Source organism: Leuresthes tenuis, unplaced genomic scaffold (assembly GCF_036924035.1).
Source record: "Leuresthes tenuis unplaced genomic scaffold, fLeuTen1.0.hap1 SCAF_22, whole genome shotgun sequence".
NCBI classification, from domain to species: Eukaryota; Metazoa; Chordata; class Actinopteri; order Atheriniformes; family Atherinopsidae; genus Leuresthes; species Leuresthes tenuis.
Window position 1 is genome coordinate 20,395,408 of NW_027325376.1, and position 27,109 is coordinate 20,422,516.

Genomic DNA, 27,109 nt, shown 5'->3' on the forward strand with positions numbered 1-27,109 from the left:
GTGTTCGGCTGTGAGTAGGTGTGAATTTCCAACCATAATTGCTGAAAAATGTGTTAGAAAACGTAAGAATGCTGGACCATACATCATCAAGGCGGGAGAGGTGGTGTTCGGCTGCAAGAAGGTGTGAAAGTCCGACCATGGTTTTTAAAAAGCGGGTAAGAAAAGGTTCGAATGCCCGAATGTACACCATCAAAAGCGGAAGCGGAGGTGTTTGGCTGCAAGAAGGTGTGAACGGCCGATAAAAGTTTGTAAAAAGCAGTGAAAATCGAGAAAAAGCTTTTCGTAAGTTCTGCATGATTTGGGATTTTCTTTATAAAATGCATTCCTTCACTCAAACTATGTTAAAACTTATTTGTCCTTCATATTTACCACGTCTAGAAAGATTTAAACAAAAAAAAACAACTTTGCAGTAAAAGAAAGAGCAAATCTAAAGTTTCAGGAATCCGAGTATAAGCTTGCTTTCATGAGTTCTGCACGATTATATAGTGAGAGAGTATGATAGTATGAGTCAGAGAGAGTATGATAGTAAGAGTGAGAGAGAGTATGATAGTAAGAGTGAGAGAGTATGATAGTAAGAGTGAGAGAGAGTATGACAGTAAGAGTGAGAGAGAGTATGATAGTATGAGTCAGAGAGAGTATGATAGTAAGAGTGAGAGAGAGTATGATAGTAAGAGTGAGAGAGTATGATAGTAAGAGTGAGAGAGAGTATGACAGTAAGAGTGAGAGAGTATGATAGTATGAGTGAGAGAGAGTATGATAGTATGAGTCAGAGAGAGTATGATAGTATGAGTCAGAGAGAGTATGATAGTAAGAGTGAGAGAGAGTATGACAGTAAGAGTGAGAGAGAGTATGACAGTAAGAGTGAGAGAGAGTATGATAGTATGAGTCAGAGAGAGTATGATAGTAAGAGTCAGAGAGAGTATGATAGTAAGAGTGAGAGAGAGTATGACAGTAAAATGATAGTAAGAGTGAGAGAGTCTAACACATTTTTCAGCAATTATGGTTGGAGATTCACACCTACTCACAGCCGAACACCTCCTCTCCCACTTATGATCATGTGCGGTTTGATTTTCGAAAATTTTCTTTCATGTTTTCTAGCAATAATGGTTGGACATTCAGACCTTCTTGCAGCTGAACAACTCCACTCCCGCTTTTGATCATACATTGTCGGGCATTCGCACCTTGTCTTACCCGCTTTTTACAAACTATAGTCAGACATTCACACCTTGTAGCTGAACCACCTCCGCTCCCTGTTTTGATCATGTATGGTCTGGCAATACTACCTTTTCTTACCCGTTTGTGAGTAATTATGGCTGGACATTCACACCTACTTGCAGTCGAAACGCTCTGCTCCCGCTTTTGATTATGTTTGGTTGGATATTCGAACCTTTTCTTAACTGCTTTTTACAAACTTTGGTCGGACGTTCACACCTTCTTGCAGCCGAACACCTCCGCTTCCGCTTTTGATGGTATATATTCGGGCATTCGAACCTTTTCTTACCCGTTTTTTACAAATTATGGTTGGACAATCAGACCTTGCAGTCTAAAACCTCCGCTCACTGTTTTGATCATGTATGGTCTGGCAATACTACCTTTTCTTACCCGTTTGTGAGTAATTATGGCTGGACATTCAAACCTACTTGCAGTCGAACAGCTCTGCTCCCGCTTTTGATTATATTTGGTTGGATATTCTAACCTTTTTTTAACTGCTTTTTACAAACTTTGGTCGGACGTTCACACCTTCTTCCAGCCGAACACCTCCGCTTCCGCTTTTGATCATACATTGTCGGGCATTCGCACCTTTTCTTACTCGCTTTTTACAAACCATGGTCGGACTTTCACACCTGTTAGTAGCCGAACAACTCCGCTCCCGCTATTGATTCTGTACAGTCGGCTATTTTAACCTTTTCTTACACGCTTTCTACCAACTATGGTCGGACATTCACACCTTCTTACAGCGGAACACCTCCGCTCCCTCCTTTGATGGTGTATGTTCGGGCATTCGAACCTTTTGTTACCCGCTTTTTACAAACTATGGTCAGACTTTCACACCTTCTTGTAGCCGAACAACTCCGCTCCCGCTATTGATTGTGTACAGTAGGGTATTTTAACCTTTTCTTAACTGCTTTTTACAAACTTTGGTCGGACGTTCACACCTTCTTGCAGCCGAACATCTCCGCTTCCGCTTTTGATGGTATATATTCGGGCATTCGAACCTTTTCTTAACCGGTTTTTACAAATTATGGTTGGACAATCAGACCTTGCAGTCTAACACCTCTGCTCCCTGTTTTGATCATGTATGGTCTGGCAATACTACCTTTTCTTACCCGTTTGTGAGTAATTATGGCTGGACATTCAAACCTACTTGCAGTCGAACAGCTCTGCTGCCGCTTTTGATTATGTTTGGTTGGATATTCTAACCTTTTTTTAACTGCTTTTTACAAACTTTGGTCGGACGTTCATACCTTCTTCCAGCCGAACACCTCCGCTTCCGCTTTTGATCATACATTGTCGGGCATTCGCACCTTTTCTTACTCGCTTTTTACAAACCATGGTCGGACTTTCACACCTGTTAGTAGCCGAACAACTCCGCTCCCGCTATTGATTCTGTACAGTCGGGTATTTTAACCTTTTCTTACCCGCTTTCTACCAACTATGGTCGGACATTCACACCTTCTTACAGCGGAACACCTCCGCTCCCTCCTTTGATGGTGTATGTTCGGGCATTCGAACCTTTTGTTACCCGCTTTTTACAAACTATGGTCAGACTTTCACACCTTCTTGTAGCCGAACAACTCCGCTCCCGCTATTGATTGTGTACAGTAGGGTATTTTAACCTTTTCTTAACTGCTTTTTACAAACTTTGGTCGGACGTTCACACCTTCTTGCAGCCGAACATCTCCGCTTCCGCTTTTGATGGTATATATTCGGGCATTCGAACCTTTTCTTATTCAGTTTTTACAAATTATGGTTGGACAATCAGATCTTGCAGCTGAACCACCTCCGCTCCCTGTTTTGATCATGTATGGTCTGGCAATACTACCTTTTCTTACCCGTTTGTGAGTAATTATGGCTGGACATTCACACCTACTTGCAGTCGAACAGCTCTGCTCCCGCTTTTGATTATGTTTGGTAGGATATTCGAACCTTTTTTTAACTGCTTTTTACAAACTTTGGTCGGACGTTCACACCTTCTTCCAGCTGAACACCTCCGCTTCCGCTTTTGATCATACATTGTCGGGCATTCGCACCTTTTCTTACTCACTTTTTACAAACCATGGTCGGACTTTCACATCTTTTAGTAGCCGAACAACACCGCTCCCGCTATTGATTGTGTACAGTCGGGTATTTTAACCTTTTCTTACCCGCTTTCTACCAACTATGGTCGGACATTCACACCTTCTTACAGCGGAACACCTCCGCTCCCTCTTTTGACGGTGTATGTTCGGGCATTCAAACCTTTTCTTACCCGCTTTTTACAAACTATGGTCGGATATTCAAACCTTCTTGTAGCCGAACACATCCATTCCTGCTTTTGATGATGTATGGTTGGGCATTCGCACCTTTTCTTAACCATTTTTCAGTAATTATTGGTGGAAATTCAGACCTTCTTGCAGCTGAACACCTCCGCTCCCGCTTTTGATGGTGTATAGTCGGGCTTTCGAGCCTTTTCTTCCCCGGTTTTTACAAATTATGGTTGGACATTCAGACCTTGCAGCCGAAAACCTCCGCTCCCTCTTTTGATCATACATTGTCAGGCATTCGCACCTTGTCTTACCCGTTTGTGAGTAATTATGGCTGGACATTCACACCTACTTGCAGCCGAACACCACTTCTCCCGCTTTTGATTATGTATGGTCCGGCATTCTAGTCTTTTCTAACACATTTTTCAGCAATTATGGTTTGACATTCACAACTACTCAAAGCCGAACACTTCCGCTCCCCCATCTGATGGTGTATAGTTGGGCATTCTCACCCTTTCTCATCAGCTTTTTGCAAATTATGATCTGACATTCACACCTACTTGCAGTCGAACAGCTCTGCTCCACCTTTTGATTTTGTTTGGTTGGATATTCAAACCTTTTCTTAACTGCTTTTTACAAACTTTGGTCGGACGTTCACGTCTTCTTGAAGCCGAACACCTCCACTTCCGCTTTTGATGGTGTATATTCGGGCATATGAACCTTTTCTTACCCGCTTTTTACAAACCATGGTCGGACTTTCACACCTTCTTGTATGTGAACAACTCCGCTCCCTCTTTTGATTGTGTACAGTCGGGAATTTTAACCTTTTCTTACCCGCTTTTTACCAACTATGGTCGGACATTCACACCTTCTTGCAGCCGAACACCTCCGCTTCCACTTTTGATGGTATATTTTCGGGCATACGAACCTTTTCTTACCCGCTTTTTACAAACCATGGTCGGACTTTCACACCTTCTTGTAGCCGAACAACTCCGCTCCCGCTATTGATTGTGTACAGTCGGGTATTTTGACCTTTTCTTACCCGCTTTTTACAAACTATAGTCAGACATTCACACCTTGTAGCTGAACCACCTCCGCTCCCTGTTTTGATCATGTATGGTCTGGCAATACTACCTTTTCTTACCCGTTTGTGAGTAATTATGGCTGGACATTCACACCTACTTGCAGTCGAAACGCTCTGCTCCCGCTTTTGATTATGTTTGGTTGGATATTCGAACCTTTTCTTAACTGCTTTTTACAAACTTTGGTCGGACGTTCACACCTTCTTGCAGCCGAACACCTCCGCTTCCGCTTTTGATGGTATATATTCGGGCATTCGAACCTTTTCTTACCCGTTTTTTACAAATTATGGTTGGACAATCAGACCTTGCAGTCTAAAACCTCCGCTCACTGTTTTGATCATGTATGGTCTGGCAATACTACCTTTTCTTACCCGTTTGTGAGTAATTATGGCTGGACATTCAAACCTACTTGCAGTCGAACAGCTCTGCTCCCGCTTTTGATTATGTTTGGTTGGATATTCTAACCTTTTTTTAACTGCTTTTTACAAACTTTGGTCGGACGTTCACACCTTCTTCCAGCCGAACACCTCCGCTTCCGCTTTTGATCATACATTGTCGGGCATTCGCACCTTTTCTTACTCGCTTTTTACAAACCATGGTCGGACTTTCACACCTGTTAGTAGCCGAACAACTCCGCTCCCGCTATTGATTCTGTACAGTCGGCTATTTTAACCTTTTCTTACACGCTTTCTACCAACTATGGTCGGACATTCACACCTTCTTACAGCGGAACACCTCCGCTCCCTCCTTTGATGGTGTATGTTCGGGCATTCGAACCTTTTGTTACCCGCTTTTTACAAACTATGGTCAGACTTTCACACCTTCTTGTAGCCGAACAACTCCGCTCCCGCTATTGATTGTGTACAGTAGGGTATTTTAACCTTTTCTTAACTGCTTTTTACAAACTTTGGTCGGACGTTCACACCTTCTTGCAGCCGAACATCTCCGCTTCCGCTTTTGATGGTATATATTCGGGCATTCGAACCTTTTCTTAACCGGTTTTTACAAATTATGGTTGGACAATCAGACCTTGCAGTCTAACACCTCTGCTCCCTGTTTTGATCATGTATGGTCTGGCAATACTACCTTTTCTTACCCGTTTGTGAGTAATTATGGCTGGACATTCAAACCTACTTGCAGTCGAACAGCTCTGCTGCCGCTTTTGATTATGTTTGGTTGGATATTCTAACCTTTTTTTAACTGCTTTTTACAAACTTTGGTCGGACGTTCATACCTTCTTCCAGCCGAACACCTCCGCTTCCGCTTTTGATCATACATTGTCGGGCATTCGCACCTTTTCTTACTCGCTTTTTACAAACCATGGTCGGACTTTCACACCTGTTAGTAGCCGAACAACTCCGCTCCCGCTATTGATTCTGTACAGTCGGGTATTTTAACCTTTTCTTACCCGCTTTCTACCAACTATGGTCGGACATTCACACCTTCTTACAGCGGAACACCTCCGCTCCCTCCTTTGATGGTGTATGTTCGGGCATTCGAACCTTTTGTTACCCGCTTTTTACAAACTATGGTCAGACTTTCACACCTTCTTGTAGCCGAACAACTCCGCTCCCGCTATTGATTGTGTACAGTAGGGTATTTTAACCTTTTCTTAACTGCTTTTTACAAACTTTGGTCGGACGTTCACACCTTCTTGCAGCCGAACATCTCCGCTTCCGCTTTTGATGGTATATATTCGGGCATTCGAACCTTTTCTTATTCAGTTTTTACAAATTATGGTTGGACAATCAGATCTTGCAGCTGAACCACCTCCGCTCCCTGTTTTGATCATGTATGGTCTGGCAATACTACCTTTTCTTACCCGTTTGTGAGTAATTATGGCTGGACATTCACACCTACTTGCAGTCGAACAGCTCTGCTCCCGCTTTTGATTATGTTTGGTTGGATATTCTAACCTTTTTTTAACTGCTTTTTACAAACTTTGGTCGGACGTTCACACCTTCTTCCAGCCGAACACCTCCGCTTCCGCTTTTGATCATACATTGTCGGGCATTCGCACCTTTTCTTACTCGCTTTTTACAAACCATGGTCGGACTTTCACACCTGTTAGTAGCCGAACAACTCCGCTCCCGCTATTGATTCTGTACAGTCGGCTATTTTAACCTTTTCTTACACGCTTTCTACCAACTATGGTCGGACATTCACACCTTCTTACAGCGGAACACCTCCGCTCCCTCCTTTGATGGTGTATGTTCGGGCATTCGAACCTTTTGTTACCCGCTTTTTACAAACTATGGTCAGACTTTCACACCTTCTTGTAGCCGAACAACTCCGCTCCCGCTATTGATTGTGTACAGTAGGGTATTTTAACCTTTTCTTAACTGCTTTTTACAAACTTTGGTCGGACGTTCACACCTTCTTGCAGCCGAACATCTCCGCTTCCGCTTTTGATGGTATATATTCGGGCATTCGAACCTTTTCTTAACCGGTTTTTACAAATTATGGTTGGACAATCAGACCTTGCAGTCTAACACCTCTGCTCCCTGTTTTGATCATGTATGGTCTGGCAATACTACCTTTTCTTACCCGTTTGTGAGTAATTATGGCTGGACATTCAAACCTACTTGCAGTCGAACAGCTCTGCTGCCGCTTTTGATTATGTTTGGTTGGATATTCTAACCTTTTTTTAACTGCTTTTTACAAACTTTGGTCGGACGTTCATACCTTCTTCCAGCCGAACACCTCCGCTTCCGCTTTTGATCATACATTGTCGGGCATTCGCACCTTTTCTTACTCGCTTTTTACAAACCATGGTCGGACTTTCACACCTGTTAGTAGCCGAACAACTCCGCTCCCGCTATTGATTCTGTACAGTCGGGTATTTTAACCTTTTCTTACCCGCTTTCTACCAACTATGGTCGGACATTCACACCTTCTTACAGCGGAACACCTCCGCTCCCTCCTTTGATGGTGTATGTTCGGGCATTCGAACCTTTTGTTACCCGCTTTTTACAAACTATGGTCAGACTTTCACACCTTCTTGTAGCCGAACAACTCCGCTCCCGCTATTGATTGTGTACAGTAGGGTATTTTAACCTTTTCTTAACTGCTTTTTACAAACTTTGGTCGGACGTTCACACCTTCTTGCAGCCGAACATCTCCGCTTCCGCTTTTGATGGTATATATTCGGGCATTCGAACCTTTTCTTATTCAGTTTTTACAAATTATGGTTGGACAATCAGATCTTGCAGCTGAACCACCTCCGCTCCCTGTTTTGATCATGTATGGTCTGGCAATACTACCTTTTCTTACCCGTTTGTGAGTAATTATGGCTGGACATTCACACCTACTTGCAGTCGAACAGCTCTGCTCCCGCTTTTGATTATGTTTGGTAGGATATTCGAACCTTTTTTTAACTGCTTTTTACAAACTTTGGTCGGACGTTCACACCTTCTTCCAGCTGAACACCTCCGCTTCCGCTTTTGATCATACATTGTCGGGCATTCGCACCTTTTCTTACTCACTTTTTACAAACCATGGTCGGACTTTCACATCTTTTAGTAGCCGAACAACACCGCTCCCGCTATTGATTGTGTACAGTCGGGTATTTTAACCTTTTCTTACCCGCTTTCTACCAACTATGGTCGGACATTCACACCTTCTTACAGCGGAACACCTCCGCTCCCTCTTTTGACGGTGTATGTTCGGGCATTCAAACCTTTTCTTACCCGCTTTTTACAAACTATGGTCGGATATTCAAACCTTCTTGTAGCCGAACACATCCATTCCTGCTTTTGATGATGTATGGTTGGGCATTCGCACCTTTTCTTAACCATTTTTCAGTAATTATTGGTGGAAATTCAGACCTTCTTGCAGCTGAACACCTCCGCTCCCGCTTTTGATGGTGTATAGTCGGGCTTTCGAGCCTTTTCTTCCCCGGTTTTTACAAATTATGGTTGGACATTCAGACCTTGCAGCCGAAAACCTCCGCTCCCTCTTTTGATCATACATTGTCAGGCATTCGCACCTTGTCTTACCCGTTTGTGAGTAATTATGGCTGGACATTCACACCTACTTGCAGCCGAACACCACTTCTCCCGCTTTTGATTATGTATGGTCCGGCATTCTAGTCTTTTCTAACACATTTTTCAGCAATTATGGTTTGACATTCACAACTACTCAAAGCCGAACACTTCCGCTCCCCCATCTGATGGTGTATAGTTGGGCATTCTCACCCTTTCTCATCAGCTTTTTGCAAATTATGATCTGACATTCACACCTACTTGCAGTCGAACAGCTCTGCTCCACCTTTTGATTTTGTTTGGTTGGATATTCAAACCTTTTCTTAACTGCTTTTTACAAACTTTGGTCGGACGTTCACGTCTTCTTGAAGCCGAACACCTCCACTTCCGCTTTTGATGGTGTATATTCGGGCATATGAACCTTTTCTTACCCGCTTTTTACAAACCATGGTCGGACTTTCACACCTTCTTGTATGTGAACAACTCCGCTCCCTCTTTTGATTGTGTACAGTCGGGAATTTTAACCTTTTCTTACCCGCTTTTTACCAACTATGGTCGGACATTCACACCTTCTTGCAGCCGAACACCTCCGCTTCCACTTTTGATGGTATATTTTCGGGCATACGAACCTTTTCTTACCCGCTTTTTACAAACCATGGTCGGACTTTCACACCTTCTTGTAGCCGAACAACTCCGCTCCCGCTATTGATTGTGTACAGTCGGGTATTTTGACCTTTTCTTACCCGCTTTTTACCAACTATGGTCGGACATTCACACCTTCTTACAGCGGAACACCTCCGCTCCCTCTTTTGATGGTGTATATTCGGGAATTCGAACCTTTTCTTACCCGCTTTTTACAAACTATGGTCGGACATTCAAACCCTCTTGCAGCCGAACACCTCCGCTTCCACTTGTGATGGTATATATTCGGGCATACAAACCTTTTCTTACCCGCTTTTTACAAACCATTGTCGGACTTTCACACCTTCTTGTAGCCGAACAACTCCGCTCCCGCTATTGATTGTGTACAGTCGGGTATTTTGACCTTTTCTTACCCGCTTTTTACCAACTATAATCGGACATTCACACCTTCTTACAGCGGAAAACCTCCGCTCCCTCTTTTGATGGTGTATATTCGGGAATTCGAAACTTTTCTTACCCGCTTTTTACAAACTATGGTCGGACATTCAAACCTTCTTGTAGCCGAACACATCCACTCCTGCTTTTGATGATGTATGGTTGAGCTTTCGAGCCTTTTCTTCCCCGGTTTTTACAAATTATGGTTGGACATTCAGACCTTGCAGCCGAAAACCTCCGCTCCCTCTTTTGATCATACATTGACAGGCATTCGCACCTTGTCTTACCCGCTTTTTACAAACTTTAGTCAGACATTCACACCTTGCAGCTGAACCACCTCCGCTCCCTGTTTTGATTATGTATGGTCTGGCAATACTACTTTTTCTTACCCGTTTGTGAGTAAATATGGCTGGACATTCACAGGTTCTTGAAGCCGAACACCACATCTCCCGCTTTTGATTATGTATGGTCCGGCATTCTAGTCTTTTCTAACACATTTTTCAGCAATTATGGTTTGAAATTCACAACTACTCAAAGCCGAACACTTCCGCTCCCCCATCTGATGGTGTATAGTTGGGCATTCTCACCCTTTCTCATCAGCTTTTTGCAAATTATGATCTGACATTCACACCTACTTGCAGCTGAACACCTCCGCTCCCGCTTTTGATTTTGTTTGGTTGGATATTCGAACCTTTTCTTACCCGCTTTTTACAAACTATGGTCGGACATTCAAACCTTCTTGTAGCCGAACACATCCACTCCTGCTTTTGATGATGTATGGTTGGGTATTCTCACCTTTTCTTACCCATTTTTCAGTAATTATGGGTGGACATTCACACCTTCTTGCAGCCGAACAGCTCCGCTTCCACTTTTGATGGTATATATTCGGGCATACAAACCTTTTCTTACCCGCTTTTTACAAACCATGTTTGGACTTTCACACCTTCTTGTAGCCCAACAACTCCGCTCCCGCTATTGATCGTGTACAGTCGGGTATTTTGACCTTTTCTTACCCGCTTTTTACCAACTATGGTCAGACATTCACACCTTCTTACAGCGGAAAACCTCCGCTCCCTCTTTTGATGGTGTATATTCGGGAATTCGAACCTTTTCTTACTCGCTTTTTACAAACTATGGTCGGACATTCAAACCTTCTTGTAGCCGAACACATCCACTCCTGCTTTTGATGATGTATGGCTGGGTATTCTCACCTTTTCTTACCCATTTTTCAGTAATTATGGGTGGACATTCACACCTTCTTGCAGCTGAACACCTCCGCTCCTGCTTTTGATGGTGTATAGTCGGTCTTTCGAGCCTTTTCTTCCCCGGTTTTTACAAATTATGGTTGGACATTCAGACCTTGCAGCCGAAAACCTCCGCTCCCTCTTTTGATCATACATTGTCAGGCATTCGCACCTTGTCTTACCCGCTTTTTACAAACTTTAGTCAGACATTCACACCTTGCAGCTGAACCACCTCCGCTCCCTGTTTTGATCATGTATGGTCTGGCAATACTACCTTTTCTTACCCGTTTGTGAGTAATTATGACTGGACATTCACAAGTTCTTGCAGCCAAACACCTCTCCCGCTTTTGATGATGAATTGTCCGGCATTCTTACTTTTCTAACACATTTTTCAGTAATTATGGTCGGACATTCACACTTACTCACAGCCGAACACCTCCGCTCCCAAATTTGATGGTGTACAGTCTGGCATTCTCACCCTTTCTCATCAGCTTTTTGCAAATTATGATCTGACATTCACACCTTCGTGCAGCTGAACACCTCCGCTCCCGCTTTTGATGGTGTATAGTCGGGCTTTCGAGCCTTTTCTTCCCTGGTTTTTACAAATTATGGTTGGACATTCAGACCTTGCAGCCGAAAACCTCCGCTCCCTCTTTTGATCATACATTGTCGGGCATTCGCACCTTGTCTTACCCGCTTGTTATAAACTTTAGTCGCACATTCACACCTTCTTGCAGCTGAACCACCTCTGCTCCCTGTTTTGATCATGTATGGTCTGGCAATACTATCTTGTCTTACACGCTTGTTATAAACTTTAGTCGCACATTCAAACCTACTTGCAGCCGAACACCACCTCTCCCGCATTTGATGATGTATGGACCGGCATTATTACCTTTTCTAACACATTTTTCAGCAATTATAGTCGGAGATTTACACCTACTCACAGCCGAACAGCTCCGCTCCCCCATTTGATTGTGTATAGTCGGGCATTCTCACCCTTTCTCATCAGCTTTTTGGAAATTATGATCTGACATTCACACCTACTTGCAGTCGAACAACTCTGCTCCCGCTTTTGATTATGTTTGGTTGGATATTCAAACCTTTTATTAACTGCTTTTTACAAACTTTGGTTGGACGTTCATGTCTTCTTGAGGTCGAACACCTCCGCTTCCGCTTTTTGATGGTGTATATCCGGGCATATGAGCCTTTTCTCACCTGCTTTTTACAAACCATGGTCGGACTTTCCCACCTTCTTGTAGCTGAACAACTCCGCGCCCACTATTGATTGTGTACAGTCGGGTATTTTCATCTTTTTTTATCCGCTTTTTACCAACTATTGTCGGACATTCACACCTTCTTACAGCGGAACACCTCCGCTCCATCTTTTGATGGTGTATGTTCGGGCATTCGAACCTTTTCTTACCCGCTTTTTACAAACTATGGTCGGACATTCAAACCTTCTTGTAGCCGAACACATCCAGTCCTGCTTTTGATGATGCAACTTTTCTTACCCATTTTTCAGCAATTATGGGTGGACATTCACACCTTCTTGCAGCTGAACACCTCCTCTCCCGCTTATGATCATGTGCGGTTTGATATTCGAAAATTCTCTTTCATGTTTTCTAGCAATTATTGATGGACATTCAGACCTTCTTGCTGCTGAACACCTCCGCTCCAGCTGTTGATGGTGTATAGTCGGGCTTTCGAGCCTTTTCTTCCCCGGTTTTTACAAATTATGGTTGGACATTCAGACCTTCTTTCAGCCGAAAACTTCACCTCCCTCTTTTGATCATACATTGTCGGGCATTCGCACCTTTTCTTAACCGCTTTTAACAAACCATGGTCGGACTTTCACCCCTTTTAGTAGCCGAATAACTCCGCTCCCGCTATTGATTGTGTACAGTCGGGTATTTTAACCTTTTCTTACCCGCTTTTTACCAACTATGGTCGGACATTCACACCTTCTTACAGCGGAACACCTCCGCTCCCTCCTTTGATGGTGTATGTTCGGGCATTCGAACCTTTTCTTACTCACTTTTTACAAACTATGGTCAGACATTCAATCCTTCTTGTAGCCGAACACATCCACTCCTGCTTTTGATGATGTATGGTTGGGCATTCGAACCTACTCGTTGCCCGCTTTTCATTAATTATGGGTGGACATTCACACCTTGTCGCGGCCAAACACCTCCGCTCCCTGTTTTGATCATGTATGGTTTGACATTTGCACCTTTTCTCAACCGCTTTTTACTATGGCCCACCCGCTGCAATGAGCACACTTCAGCCCTTTTAAATGGTATAACTTTGCACTCCCGCACGCTCCAGCAAGCACCATTCAAGCAAAACCTTTGCACTCCAGCTTCAAACATCGGCACAGTCGCAACAGGTAAGGCGACTCTACTCAGAGAAGTCACTCTTCACAGTAACAAGATTTTTTTTGCACAGACAGAAATGGCTTCACCCGCAAAGGTAAAGCCTGCTAAAAATAGAAACAACTCATTAGTGCTGCTCTCCAGGGAAAGTCTAATAAAATGCGAAAGAGTTGTACGTTATGAAGAGAAACCAGAGTACGATTATCCGTCACTGCGGGAGCAGGGCATCAGGCTAGTTGGCATAGCCACCTTCCCCATGGTGAGCTTTGCTTGATTGAGACGCTTTCTCCCCCCCCTTGCTCCTCGGCTGACCAAGTAGGAACAATCGGGCCCTATTCGATGGCTGCCTTGTCTTTTACTATGTGCAAAAGACAAGGCAGCCACAAACACCACGGGAACACCGTATTGAGGCTTTGTTCTGACCGCTCATTCGGTGTTGCGTATCTTTCAAGCAATTCTCCCGGTTAGCCCGCACTCGGCTCGCTCCCAGAGCCGTGTTAAAGTCTACTTCGCATTCACTCTCTTTTCTCAGCAGACTAATAGAAACTTCCATCCTGCACCGCTGTTTGCTTTTTCACAAGAGCAGAGAAGAGAGCACCATTCCCAGCGGCACTGCAGTACCGGGTCGATGCTTGGAGTAAACGGAGCAAGCTCCTTTTTCAACTCCTATTGCTAAAAATCCATTTAAGATGTAGTCCTCGTACAGAGGACATATCAGATATTAAACTGATAAGAACAGATACTACACTTGATCTTAGCCAAAAGGCCGAGAAGCGATAACTGTCCACTGGTTCACGTCCGAGGGCCCTTCCTGTTTATGTTTATGTTTGTGTATTTAGCAGACGCTTTTATCTAAAGCGACTTACAATTGAAGATTTAACAAGCTATATAAAGCTAACAATAAACTACATAGAAGGAACCCACTAGTCTGACTATGTGAGAGGTGACAGAGTAGAGATAGGGTGTAGGCATAGAAAGAAGTGCAGAAAGATAAAGTGCAGAGATAGAGGGGATAGGGAAGTACAAGGTAAGTGCTAGGATAGGAGATGCTCTCTGAAGAGCTGGGTTTTCAAGAGCTTCTTGAAGACAGACAGGGACGCCCCTGTTCTGGTAGCGCTCGGTAGGTCATTCCACCATCGTGGGACGACACGTGAAAAGAGTTTGGATTGTCTTAGGCGTGGTGTAGGCACTGCTAGACGACAATCCTGGGACGAACGGAGGGACCGAGTTGTGACATAAGCCTTTGCAAGAGCATTCAAGTAGATGGGAGCCGTTCCATTAAGCACTTTGTAGGCTAACATCAGTGACTTGAATTTGATGCGGGCGGCTAAAGGTAGCCAGTGGAGTTCAATGAACAGAGGGTTGACGTGTGCTCTTTTAGGCTGATTGAAGACCAGACGCGCCGCCGCGTTCTGGATCATCTGCAGAGGTTTCACAGCAAAGGCTGGGAGACTAGTTAGGAGAGCGTTGCAGTAGTCAAGGCGGGAGATGACCATGGCCTGCACCAGGAGCTGGGTGGCATGTTGGGTCAGGTATGGTCTGATCTTTCTTATGTTTAGTAATACAAAGCGGCATGAACGAGCAACCGAGGTAACGTGATCTTTGAAGGTTAGTTGGTCATCAATCATGACACCCAAGTTTCTAGCAACCTTTGATGGAGCAAGAGATAGGGATTCGGTTTGGATGCAGATGCTGTGTTGTATGGTTGGTTTGGCTGGAAAGACAAGCAGTTCAGTTTTTGGGAGGTTAAGTTGGAGATGATGGGCTTTCATCCATGCTGATATGTAAGAGAGACAGTCTGAGATTCGTGCTGAGACCGTGTGGTCATCAGGTGGGAATGACAGATAGAGCTGGGTATCATCAGCATAACATTGGTATGAGAAGCCATGTGATCGGATGATCTGTCCCAGTGAGTTGGTGTATATGGCAAAGAGAAGAGGTCCCAGTACTGAGCCTTGGGGGACCCCTGTGGCAAGGTGGAGTTCTCGCTGCAGAAGTGTGACCAAGCCAGGATACTTTGAAGGACCGACCAGTGAGGTATGATTCAAACCAGGAGTGTGCTCTCCCTGTGATGCCCATGCTTGAGAGCATGGACAAAAGAATACTGTGGTTGACAGTGTCAAATGCAGCCGATAAGTCGAGCAGGATAAGTACAGAGGACTTAGCTGTCGCTCTGGCTTCTTTTAAGGCTTCTGTCACAGCTAACAGAGCCGTCTCGGTGGAGTGTCCACTTTTAAACCCAGATTGGTTTGGGTCAAGGAGGTTGTTATGAGAGAGGTAATCGTTGACCTGCTTAAAGACCGCCCTTTCAATGATTTTAGACAGAAACGGGAGGAGAGAGACCGGCCGATAATTCTCCACATGAGTTGGAGGGAGGGAAGGTTTCTTGAGCAGCGGTGTAACCTGAGCTTGTTTGAAGGTGGTAGGAAATGTGCCCGATGTCAGTGAAGCATTAATCACATGCGTGACTGCTGCAGTTACAGTAGGAGCAATGGATTGGAGAAGATTAGTAGGAACGGCGTCCAGCGGGCATGTAGTAGGACGGCTAGATGTGAGAAGTTTAGACACACTGCTCTGAGTCAGAGGGGTAAATGAGGAAAATGATGCAGTAGGACTTCTGCATGCAGCTTTTGTGGTAACAGGTTTGGTAAACTGTTTGCTTATAGCTGCCACTTTGTCAGTAAAAAATGAGGCGAAGCTGTCTGCTGTTAGATTGGTAGCAGGTGGCGGAGGCGGAGGATTAAGTAGAGTTTTGAAGGTGGAAAAAAGTTTCCGGGTGTCAGTAGTACTATGCATCTTGTTGATGTAGAAAGACTTTTTTGCATCAGTGACACTGGATGCGAATGATGACAGTAGCACCTGGAATTTAGCTAGATCTGCCGGATCTTTTGACTTTTGCCAATTCCTTTCGGCAGCCCTTCCTGGCACAATGCGCACTGGTAGCGGTGTTCTTTTTATGGCCATAGGTGGCCAGAGTGTCACTTTGCACCTCCGCCCACCCGCTGCAATGAGCACTCTTCAGCCCTTTTAAATGGTATAACTTTGCACTCCCGCACGCTCCAGCGAGCACCATTCAAGCAACAACTTTGCACTCCTGCTTCGAACATCGGCACAGTTGCAACAAGTAAGGCGACTCTACTCAGAGAAGTCATTCTGCACAGTAACAAGATTTCTTTTGCACAGACAGAAAGGGCTTCACCCACAAAGGTAAAGCCTGCCAAAAATAGAAACAACTCATTAGTGCTGCTCTCCACGGAAGTCTTTAGTAAAAGGTGAAAGACTTGTACGTTATGAAGAGAAACCAGAGTACGATTATCCGTCACTGCGGGAGCAGGGCATCAGGCTAGTTGGCATAGCCACCTTCCCCATGGTGAGCTTTGCTTGGTTGAGACGCTTGCTCCCCCCCCTTGCTCCTCAGCTGACCAAGTAGGAACAATCGGGCCCTATTCGATGGTTGCCTTGTCTTTTACTCTGTGCAAAAGACAAGGCAGCAACAAAAACACCACGGGAACACCGTATTGAGGCTTTGTTCTGACCGCTCATTTGGTGTCGCGTTTCTTTCAAGCAATTCTCCCGGTTAGCCCGCACTCGGCTCGCTCCCAGAGCCGTGTTAAAGTCTACTTCGCATTCACTCTCTTTTCTCAGCAGACTCTTGGGATTTTATCTATAAAATGAATTCCTTCACTCAAACTATGTTAAAACTGCTTTGTCCTTCATATTTACCATGTCTAGAAAGATTTAAACAAAAAAAAACAACGTTGTACTTTGCAATAAAAGAAAGAGCAAATCTAAAGTTTCAGTAATCCGAGAATAAGCTTACTTTCATGAGTTCTTCATGATTTCGGATTTTGCTATAAAATGAATTCCTTCAGTCAAACTAAATTAAAACTGCTATACCGCTAATCTGTTACATGTAAGGCAGATGTCAAATTCACCGAAATAGGATCTAAGGGTATTCTGCCAATCGAGCTGTAGCAGCTTTGGTAAAAGAGTATAAGTTGAAGAGTTTGTGAATAAAGGTGTGCGCACACATAGTGAGCTGTAGGAAAATAGGCAGAGAGCAATGCCGGCAGGGGTATATGTTCTTGTATGTTGTCTGACTGTTTGATTTGAATGTGTTGTGTAAGTGTCCTTTTGAATATTACATGTTTGGGCTTTGACAAGCTTCACTGTGGTTTTTAACTGTGTGGTGTGTCCTGAAATGTTATATGTTTGGGCTGTGTGACATGCTTAATGCTTGTCAGTAGCTACCCACTTATTCATATATAGCAACTGACAACATAAGAAGTCCGGACATACTTTGATAGTAGTTGTAGAAGTATCCTTATTGATTATAGATAAACTAATTCATAGTGATAGAATAGTAGATGAACAGGTGCCTGCACATGTCTCACGAAAATAAAATGGGTGTATGATTGCTGACGGCAGAGCAATACTGCCAAACTTATGAGTTCTTGTGGCAAACTTGATTCAGTGTCTTGACGTGTATACGCTGTTTTGCTGACTTGATTGTCACAAGAAACAAAGTGTGTTTGATAAGATCCGACCATTTTATTACGGGAGGATCAGTATGTATGGATTCGGATGTGACTGATAAACCCATTCGTATCTTAAGCATAATCTAATACGTGAGACAACGCCCTGGCACACAATCAAAAAAAAAAAAGAGAGAGCGGTTTTGTGTCCCCACAGTCCATAATGTAGAAAAGAGAGAAAAAAGCCTTTCTGATTTGGTGTGTGTGCTCACAGTGCAGAGTGTAGAGAAAAGAGAGAAAAGAAAGCCGTTTTGGTGTCACGGGTGTTGTGACTTACACACACACATTTCTGAATTGAGAAAATAAATTATTTTAGAGGAAGCAGTAGAGTTTAGATCCCACATTTGTTGATAGGCATTCATTTATTTTTTCTTTTAATCAGTTTTAAAGTGAATACTAACTGAGAAATGAAAAAGGTGAAGAGTTTAGAAGCTTGGTTCAAGAGCAAAACTTGGTTTATGATCAGCTGAGTCTCTAAACAGAACAGCAAAGGGCTTCATTGAACATTTAAAAAAGATTCAGATTGTTAGAATATCCAGAATCTATAGGAATGGTGGTGATTACTCTTATTTTCTAGAATGGAAATAACTGCACCATGTCTGTTTTATGAATTTAAGGGGCTAAAAAGTTTTGTTCTCGTTTTTGTATGATTAACCGAATGTATGTGAGAGTCCAAACAGACAGAAGGGTTACGGCCGAGCGCTGGACCTTCCAAAAAAGATGAGACAGGCTGGACCCGTGCCATACTAGTTAAGACCTGCCTGTGGATAACAGGTTCTTTAAACTCTCACACACACAAACTCACACACACGTTCGCACACATACACCCATACACACACACATTCTTGAGCTTGCTGCAAGATTAAACCTTTGCATTAACTGACTCCAGCAACTCTGAGTCTCATTGAGAGAATTTTCTCAACAATTGGGTCCTCAAACCAGATCTCGACGTTTTTTCCGCCGTCCAGGGTCGGAGCTGAAACCGTGCACGGGGGAGTCCAGTACTCCAAATGAAAGACCCCCTGCTGAATTGCGGTAATTAGGGGCCAGTGTCCACTGAAAGGGGGAAAAAGTGACGAGATCGTACTTTTGAATCAATGGCCAGAAGCCATTGGCAGTGCAGGCATCAACAATTATGGTGTTATTTCACCCATTAACACTTAAGGTACCTCATGCAGTGGCTGTGATATGGTTACTTAACAAAATATCTTTACCAGACATCTCTCCTACATAACTGTTCTTCTTTCACAGCCACACCTTGTTGTCGAGAGATATGCTACACTTAATCCATCCACACTGCTACCTACCCCACAGATGGAAAGCCTCATGATTGTATGTCAGAAATAACCATCAGTGTTTTACCCAGGCCAGACTTAACTGATATACGTTATGAAAATGTAGAAATAACTATATATATTCGACAGGTCAACCAAAAAACCCTGATGGCACAAATGGTACAGGATTTGCAGTAGTAACAGAAACTGAAGTTTTCTTAAAACAACCACTACCAAAAAATTACTCTGTTCAAGCAGTCGAATTGGTAGCTTTAACTGAAGCTTGTAAATTAAATAACAAAAAGGTTGTTAACGTTTACACTGACAGTCAGTATGCCTTCTCAACTGTACATGTGCTAACACAGCATTGGAAAAACAGGTATGTTGACATCCACAGCTAAATGTTTAAACTGCAAATATTTTAGCATTATTAGATGTTATTCAATTGTCATCTACAATAGACTCGTATGAATGACCGGAAGGAAAACCATACTGCCAAAGAGTTTGTTTAAATATGCTGCAATTGAGCCATGGACCATGTCATGTCTCAACAGGAGGGATGGAAGCAATAATGAACAAGGTTTTTACAGCATATGGTTTTACTAATTATTGAAATTTTTTTTTTAGAATAAATAAATGAATAAAGTTTTGTCTAGCAGGTCAAATATGTGCAAAATACAATCCACAGGGCAATCTAAGACCAAAACAAAGATAATTCCGTAAGCCAGTGTATCTTTTTCAACATATTTGTTTGGATTTCATTATTGTGTAGATTTCATTGAACTAAATTAATGTTAAGGGAAACACAGTCATCAACTGACATGATGAAGAAAAAAAGAAAAAGAGAAGAAACCTTAGCAGAATACAAATATTAACAAGTAGAGAGATTTCTTCTGTTTAGTCTGTTCCAGTTGAACCGGTGAAGGAATCTCTGAAGACAGTAAAACCCAGGGACTGGATCATCATCAAAGTGATAAAGAAAAAGAACTGGTCCAGCCCAAGGGGGGAAGGTCCATTTCAGGTTCTACTTACATCACCCACAGCAGCTGAAGGACTTCTTGGATTCACTTATCACATTGTACCACGACCTTTAGAAGTAGGGAAAGATTAGTTACCCACCACTGTTTTCTGAGGCAAAAGTGTGACTACAAAGGGGAATTCTCTCTACAGGAGGGAGTTCATCTCAACCTCAGTGAAGAAAACAACGGCTACCATGAGAACATAGGGTGTGACTAAAATAAGACAGGGAAAATGGATGGACAAAGGCCGTGGCATCCATTCAGATTACCAGGATTTTGTGGGTTAAGAGGAACCAGCTGTGTATTATTAATCATTACTCTTATTATAGTATTCCCAATTTTATGGTATGAAGCATGGATTAGCAGAAATAAAGATGATGCAGGACAGAGTACCACCACTGTCCCCTTGACATAGAAAGTGCCACACTAGTAATAACATTTATTTAAACTTGGAGATAAATGGAGAAAATAATCTCATATACAATAGCTGAGACAGAAAAAACAGAAAACTTTTGAAGACACGATTAAAACAACATTAAGAACACACAATAAGCTTAAAAGGAGTGACAAATCTGCGACTGCGAAGGCATAGAAGTCTAATTAAAAACAGGAGCAGTAGGACAGACTTTTGTGAAATCTGAGTAAGCTCTGGGAATCAAATTTAGATAATGATCAGACTTGGCCTTTCTTATTTCTGCTGTACATTTATTTCTAAGCTTCCTAAAAGCAAGGCAATGACCCGGGTCCCTCATATGCCCAGCTAGCATCCAAGGTTTATTTATTTTTTAAGTAATTTTAAGTCATTTTTTAAGTTCTGCCGAAAGCCAGGGACTAGACCTGTTCTAAGTTCTATACTTTTTAAAAGGGGCGTATTTATCAACTATGGAATTAGAAGATTTACAAAAAGTGCTAGATCTTCATCTGGGATTTTAACAGTGTCATGAGTATAACTATTCAACAGATCAGTTAAAAAAAAGCCTGCTCATGGAGATGTTTCAGGATCTGGATACCAAGCGTGGACCTAATGTTTTAATTTTTGCAATTCTGATAGAGGCTATTGAGCAGTGATAACTAACACCAAGTTCAGATACTGCGGATTTTCTACCTTTGATTTGTTAAGATTGAGCCAATCAGGGACAACCTTGAAGGATCTCTTAAGTTTGGTTTTGTAGGATCAGTAATTACCTGAGAAAGGTTGATATTGGTACACACCTTTTTTAAATGATCAGAGGCAGAGTTCAACTTGTTTAAATTAAATTTGCCACACAGAGATTGGGTTTAGGCCACATGCACACAGAATGACATCAACAAATATAAGAAATATTGAACATTTACACATAGATTTTTGAATACATGCAGAGGAATGATACTTTGAAATGTGCTCATTGCGGAGTTACGATCAGTTGAGTAATGAAGGTTGAACTATTCTGGAAAAGAGGTTCTATTCCCAGCATCATGATGGACACTCCTGATATAGAAGGTTTCGCTAACGCATTGGAATTGTTTTACTATTTTCATATGCATGTGCAATGAAGAATTGATTGCTGCTGATAAATGCATAGAAGAACAGCTTACACATAGATGCTCACATATAGGCTGCTGAATGCAATGAAGACCTGCTTATCCAGCAAAGTTCAATGTCAATGTGTAATATTCAATTAGGATTTACAAAACAGTGAAGTTAAACAATGAATGGGTCCATAGTCGGTATGAGAAGACTACAGGAATATTTACCTGGGTGTACGTTCAAACAGAGATGAGAAAATTGCGATAAATAATTGTTTGTTTGTTTGTTAGTATGTATATGAATGTTATGTGTATAAACTGTGTTGAGTTGTAGTTACTCAGTAGTGTCTCAGTGAAACAACCGACGGGGGTAGCCTTGCGGTGACAACAAAAGCAGTGTTTTACTGATCAGTCAGGTTGCTCCAGTGTACTCCATACAAACTGGTTGGCTACTGAAGGGATAGAAAATGGGGAATACTTGTTTTAAAGCAAACAAGGAATTAGATGGGAAAAATACATGTTTTAACGGGACCCAGACAATATTAAATACTCAGACAGATGGAAGAAGAAGTGTAGTTTTGTAGGAAATCACAAAATTATTACATAAAATTAGTGAAATCAATTGAAGAATGCCTTTCTGAAGAGCTGTTTACCACAGATGAGCAGCTTTGCGACCAAGCACATTGTAGATCGCTTTACTGCCAAAATGATCTAATTTAATGGATTGGTTTAGATATGCATTACAGCATTTTAAGAACAAAGAGAGAAACAAAAAGGGACAACGCTTCATGGTGGAAGGTGATGTATAAATAACTGTGTATATGATGAAGGAGAGACCATTTGAGCAGCACAGCCATTTCGCAGCACAGGGACAGCAGTCCAAGTTAAAGGATCTCCCACATGATATCACCTGTCACACTGTGTAAGGCATCAAAAGAAGAAAAAATCACCAAACTCAAGGACAAAGAGACGAAGACTCCGGTGAACGAAGAGAGAGGACTGACAAACCACAAATACAAAAGGATGCTCGATATCAAGATCCAGAAGAAGAGACTAACAATGCCACGAACACATACGATGCTGGGAATGATGCTAGCAATGAACAGAGAAGAAGATTCAGTGTCATCAATCTGCAACACGTGCCTCTAATGAGGGGGTGAATATAGAATCCTCAACGATTACAACGGGAACTGTGACAACAACAAGGTTTAAACCATTTTGATACATATTGTAACCTATTGGCTAAGGAATAGTGCTGAAAATGAGGTAAATCTAATCCACCACTGTCCTTGGTCTTCTGTAGGGTTTTTAAACTAATACGTGGTGGTTTGTTTTTCCACAGAAATTTGGAGATGCATGAATCTAGTGACTTAAACCAAGTAGCAAATGGTTTTATGGGGATCATTGAGAACAAATAGTTAACTTTTGGTGGTATCATCATTTTAATGGTTGTAACTCTCCCCATAAGTGATATAGGTAAGGACTTCCAACGAGAGAGATCGTCCTCTACTCTCTTTAATAATTGCACATAATTTAGCTTTGTTAGCTCTGAGAGCCTGGAGGAAATGTTTATGCCTAAATATCTAATATTTCTTGACTGTAAAGTGATCGCAGGTATATTATGGACCCTACAGTTAATGGGCAGAACTGTGGTCTTAGACCAGTTGATAGAGTAGTCAGAAAGTGCTGAGAAATTATTTATGAGTGTGATCGTGTGAGTGAGAGACGTCTGTGAGTTCTGAAGGAAAAGTAATACATCATCAGCATAAAGACTTATTTTATGCTCAATATTTTGGGATTGGATGCCTTTAATATTTCTATCTTGTCTGATAGAAGCTGCTAAAGGTTTGATGAAAATAGCAAAAAGTGAGGGAGAAAGTGGGCAACCCTGTCTTGTACCTCTCTGCAGACTGAAGCTTGGAGATGTATGATCATTTGTCCTGACACTTGCATTTGGGGAGCTATATAATATCCTTATCCAGTTGATGAAGTGTGACCCAAATTCGAATTTGTTTAATGCTGCGAACAAAAATTTCCAGTTCACTCCATCAAATGCTTTTTCTGCATCTAGAGAGTCGATTGTGGTTTCCAAGTTGTTGATGGTAGAATAGTCTATGAGATTAATGATCCGGTTTGTGAACGAACTGTTGTGCCTACTGCTCTTCAGCCTGTCAAATGAAACGTAGAATTTGAAACGTGACAAATGAACAAAGACCCAAGGAGTTGAGTCGTAAACGAATCAATACTGTTTCCTGTGCGAGGACCCGTCAGCTGAGGAGTTGAGTCGTGAACGAATCAATACTGTTTCCTGTCCTGCTGACTGAGCTTATGAAGCTGCCGCCTGCCATGTGGTGAGGAAGGGTACTGCATGAAAATGAACGAATCACTCACTGAGACAACTCGTTACTCCCGAGTCATATAAAAAATTAGTTCATATCGAACGAATCGCTCACGAATGACACATCACTATCTATTTGACGAGTTATGCACGAATTCAGATTTTCCTATAAAATGAAATCCTTAACTCAAACCAAGTTAAGACTGCTTTGTCCTTCATATTTATTCATGTCTAATCAAGTTTCAACGATAAACAACGTTGTACTTTGTAGAATGAGAAAAACCTTCTTCAGCAATAAGCATCTTTCGACATATGACGAAATACAGATTTTGCTATAAAATTAATTCCTTCTATCAGCCTGACTTAAAACTGTTTGTCCTCCTTATTTATCCACTTCAAATCAAGTATCAACAATTAAAAAAATGTTGTAGTTTGAGAAAGAACAACTTAATCTTCAGCAATCAGTATAAAAAGAGGGTAAGAAAAGGTGCAAATGCCAACCATACATCACTAAAAGGTGGAGCGGAAGTATTTGGCTGCAAGTAGGTGTGAATGTTCTACCATAATTTGTAAAAAGCGGGTAAGAAAACGTTCGAATGCCCGACTATATATTAACAAAAGCGGGAGGAGAGGTCTTCGGATGAGAGTGGGTGAGAATTTCCAACCATAATCTATAAAATGCGGTGAAAAGAAGAAAAGGTTAAAATACCCGACTCTACACAATCAATAGCGGGAGCGGAGTTCTTCGGCTACAAGAAGGTGTGAAAGTCCGACCATGGTTTGTAAAAAGCGGGTAAGAAGAGGTTCGAATGCCCGAATATATACCATCAAAAGCGGAAGCGGAGGTGTTCGGCTCCAAGAAGGTGTGAACGTCCGACCAAAGTTTGTAAAAAGCAGTTAAGAAAAGGTTCGAATATCCAACCAAACATTATCAAAACCGGGAGTAGAGCTGTTCGACTGCAAGTAGGTGTGAATGTCAGATCATAAATAGCAAAAAGCTGGTGAGAAAGGGTGAGAATGCCCGAATTTACACCATCAAATGCGGGAGTGGAAGTGTTCGGCTGTGAGTAGGTGTGACTGTCAAACCATAATTGCTGAAAAATGTGTTAGAAAAGACTAGAATGCCGGCCCATACATCATCAAAAGCGGGAGAGGTGGTGTTCGGCTGCAAGTAGGTGTGAATGTCAAGCCATAATTACTCACAAACGGGTAAGAAAAGGTAGTATTGCAAGACCATACATGATCAAAACAGGGAGCGGAGGTGGTTCAGCTGCAAGAAGGTGTGAATGTCCGACTAAAGTTAGAATATATTAACAAAAGCGGGAGGAGAGGTCTTCGGATGAGAGTGGTTGAGAATTTCCAACCATAATCTATAAAATGCGGTGAAAAAAAAGGTGTGATAGAACACTAAAACGTGGAGCGGAAGTGTTCGGCTGCAAGAAGGTGTGAATGTCCGACTATATTTGGTGAAAAGCAGGTGAAGCAAGGTCTGAATGCCCAACCTTACATCATCAAAAGCGAGATCAGAGGTGTTTGGCTGCAAGAAGGCCATAGTTTGCCAAAAGCGGGTAAGGTGCGAATGGCCGACTAAATATCAATAAAAGTGGGGGCCGAGGTCTTCGGATGCAAGTAGATGTGAATATCCCACCAAGAAGGTGCAAGAAGGTGTGAACGTCCGACCAAAGTTTTTAAAAAGCAGTGAAAAGCGAGAAAAAGCTTTTCGTGAGTTCTGCATGATTTGGGATTTTGCTTATAAAATGCATTCCTTCACTCAAACTATGTTAAAACTGATTTGTCCTTCATATTTACCACGTCTAGAAAGATTTAAACAAAAAAAACAAAAAAACAACGCTGTACTTTGCAGTAAAAGAAAGAGCAAATCTAAAGTTTCAGGAATCCGAGTATAAGCTTGCTTTCATGAGTTCTGCACGATTTCGGATTTTGCTATTAAATAAATTCCTTCACTCAAACCGATGTTGTTCTTTGTTGAAGTCGATCTAGACATTGATAAATATGAAGTTAAAAGCAGTTTTAACATAGTTTGAGAGAAGGAATTCATTTCATAGCAAAATCCCAAATCATGCAGAACGTATGAAAATAAGCTTATTCTCGGATTCCTGATCCTTCAGTGTTGTTCTTTCTTCTACTGCAAAATACAATGTTGTTCTTTGTTGAAGTCGATCTAGACATTGATAAATATGAAGGACAAAGCAGTTTTAACTTGGTTTGAGTGAAGGAATTCATTTTATACATAAAATCCCAAATAATGCAGAACGTATGAAAAGAAGCTTATTCTCGGATTCCTGATCCTTCAGTGTTGCTCTTTCTTCTACTGCAAAATACAATGTTGTTCTTTGTTGAAGTCGATCTAGACATTGATAAATATGAAGGACAAAGCAGTTTTCACTTGGTTTGAGTGAAGGAATTCATTTTATACATAAAATCCCAAATCATGCAGAACGTATGAAAAGAAGCTTATTCTTGGATTCCTGATCCTTCAGTGTTGCTCTTTCTTCTACTGCAAAATACAATGTTGCTCTTTGTTGAAGTCGGTCTAGACATTGATAAATATGAAGGACAAAGCAAAGCTTGCACAAGTAAATAAATGAATAAAGTTATGTCTAGCAGTTCAAATATGTGCAAAATACAATCCACAGGGCAATCTAAGACCAAAATGAAGATAATCTTTTTCAACATATTTGTTTGGATTTCAAATATGTTATAGTTATAGTTATAGTCGGACTCACCTCAACGCACGGCTTGGGCTCTGGAACCAGTCCTCTTGAGAGGGGTTGGACTCTCTTCCACTCTGGAGTTGCCCGTGGTGAGAGGCGCAGAGCAGGTGTGGGCATACTTATTGCCCCCCGGCTGTGTGCCAGTACATTGGGGTTTACCCCAGTGAACGAGAGGGTAGCCTCCCTCCGCCTTCGGGTGGGGGGACGAGTCCTGACTGTTATTTGTGCTTACGCGCCAAACAACAGTTCAGAGTACCCACCCTTTTTGGAGTCTCTGGGGGAGGCACTGGAGAGTGCTCCTACCAGAGACTCCCTCGTTCTGCTGGGGGACTTCAATGCTCACGTGGGCAATGACAGTGAGACCTGGAGGGGTGTGATTGGGAGGAACGGCCCCCCCGTTCTGAATCAGAGTGGTGTTATGTTGTTGGACTTCTGTGCCAGTCATGGACTGTCCATAACGAACACCATGTTCAGGCATAA

General features: G+C 42.3%; 3 non-coding genes across 3 annotated transcripts; all 3 read right to left on the reverse strand.

The window, feature by feature from the left end:
* Positions 1–13,308: 13,308 nt before the first annotated feature.
* LOC140282444 (U5 spliceosomal RNA) lies at positions 13,309–13,421 on the reverse strand. Its single transcript, XR_011909878.1, has one exon. It is a non-coding gene; the product is annotated as a U5 spliceosomal RNA (small nuclear RNA).
* Positions 13,422–13,809: 388 nt separating this feature from the next.
* On the reverse strand, positions 13,810–14,000 carry LOC140282488 (U2 spliceosomal RNA). The gene has a single exon (XR_011909917.1). It is a non-coding gene; the product is annotated as a U2 spliceosomal RNA (small nuclear RNA).
* A 2,418-nt stretch (positions 14,001–16,418) lies between these two features.
* Positions 16,419–16,532, reverse strand: LOC140282470 (U5 spliceosomal RNA). Its single transcript, XR_011909900.1, has one exon. It is a non-coding gene; the product is annotated as a U5 spliceosomal RNA (small nuclear RNA).
* Positions 16,533–27,109: the final 10,577 nt, after the last annotated feature.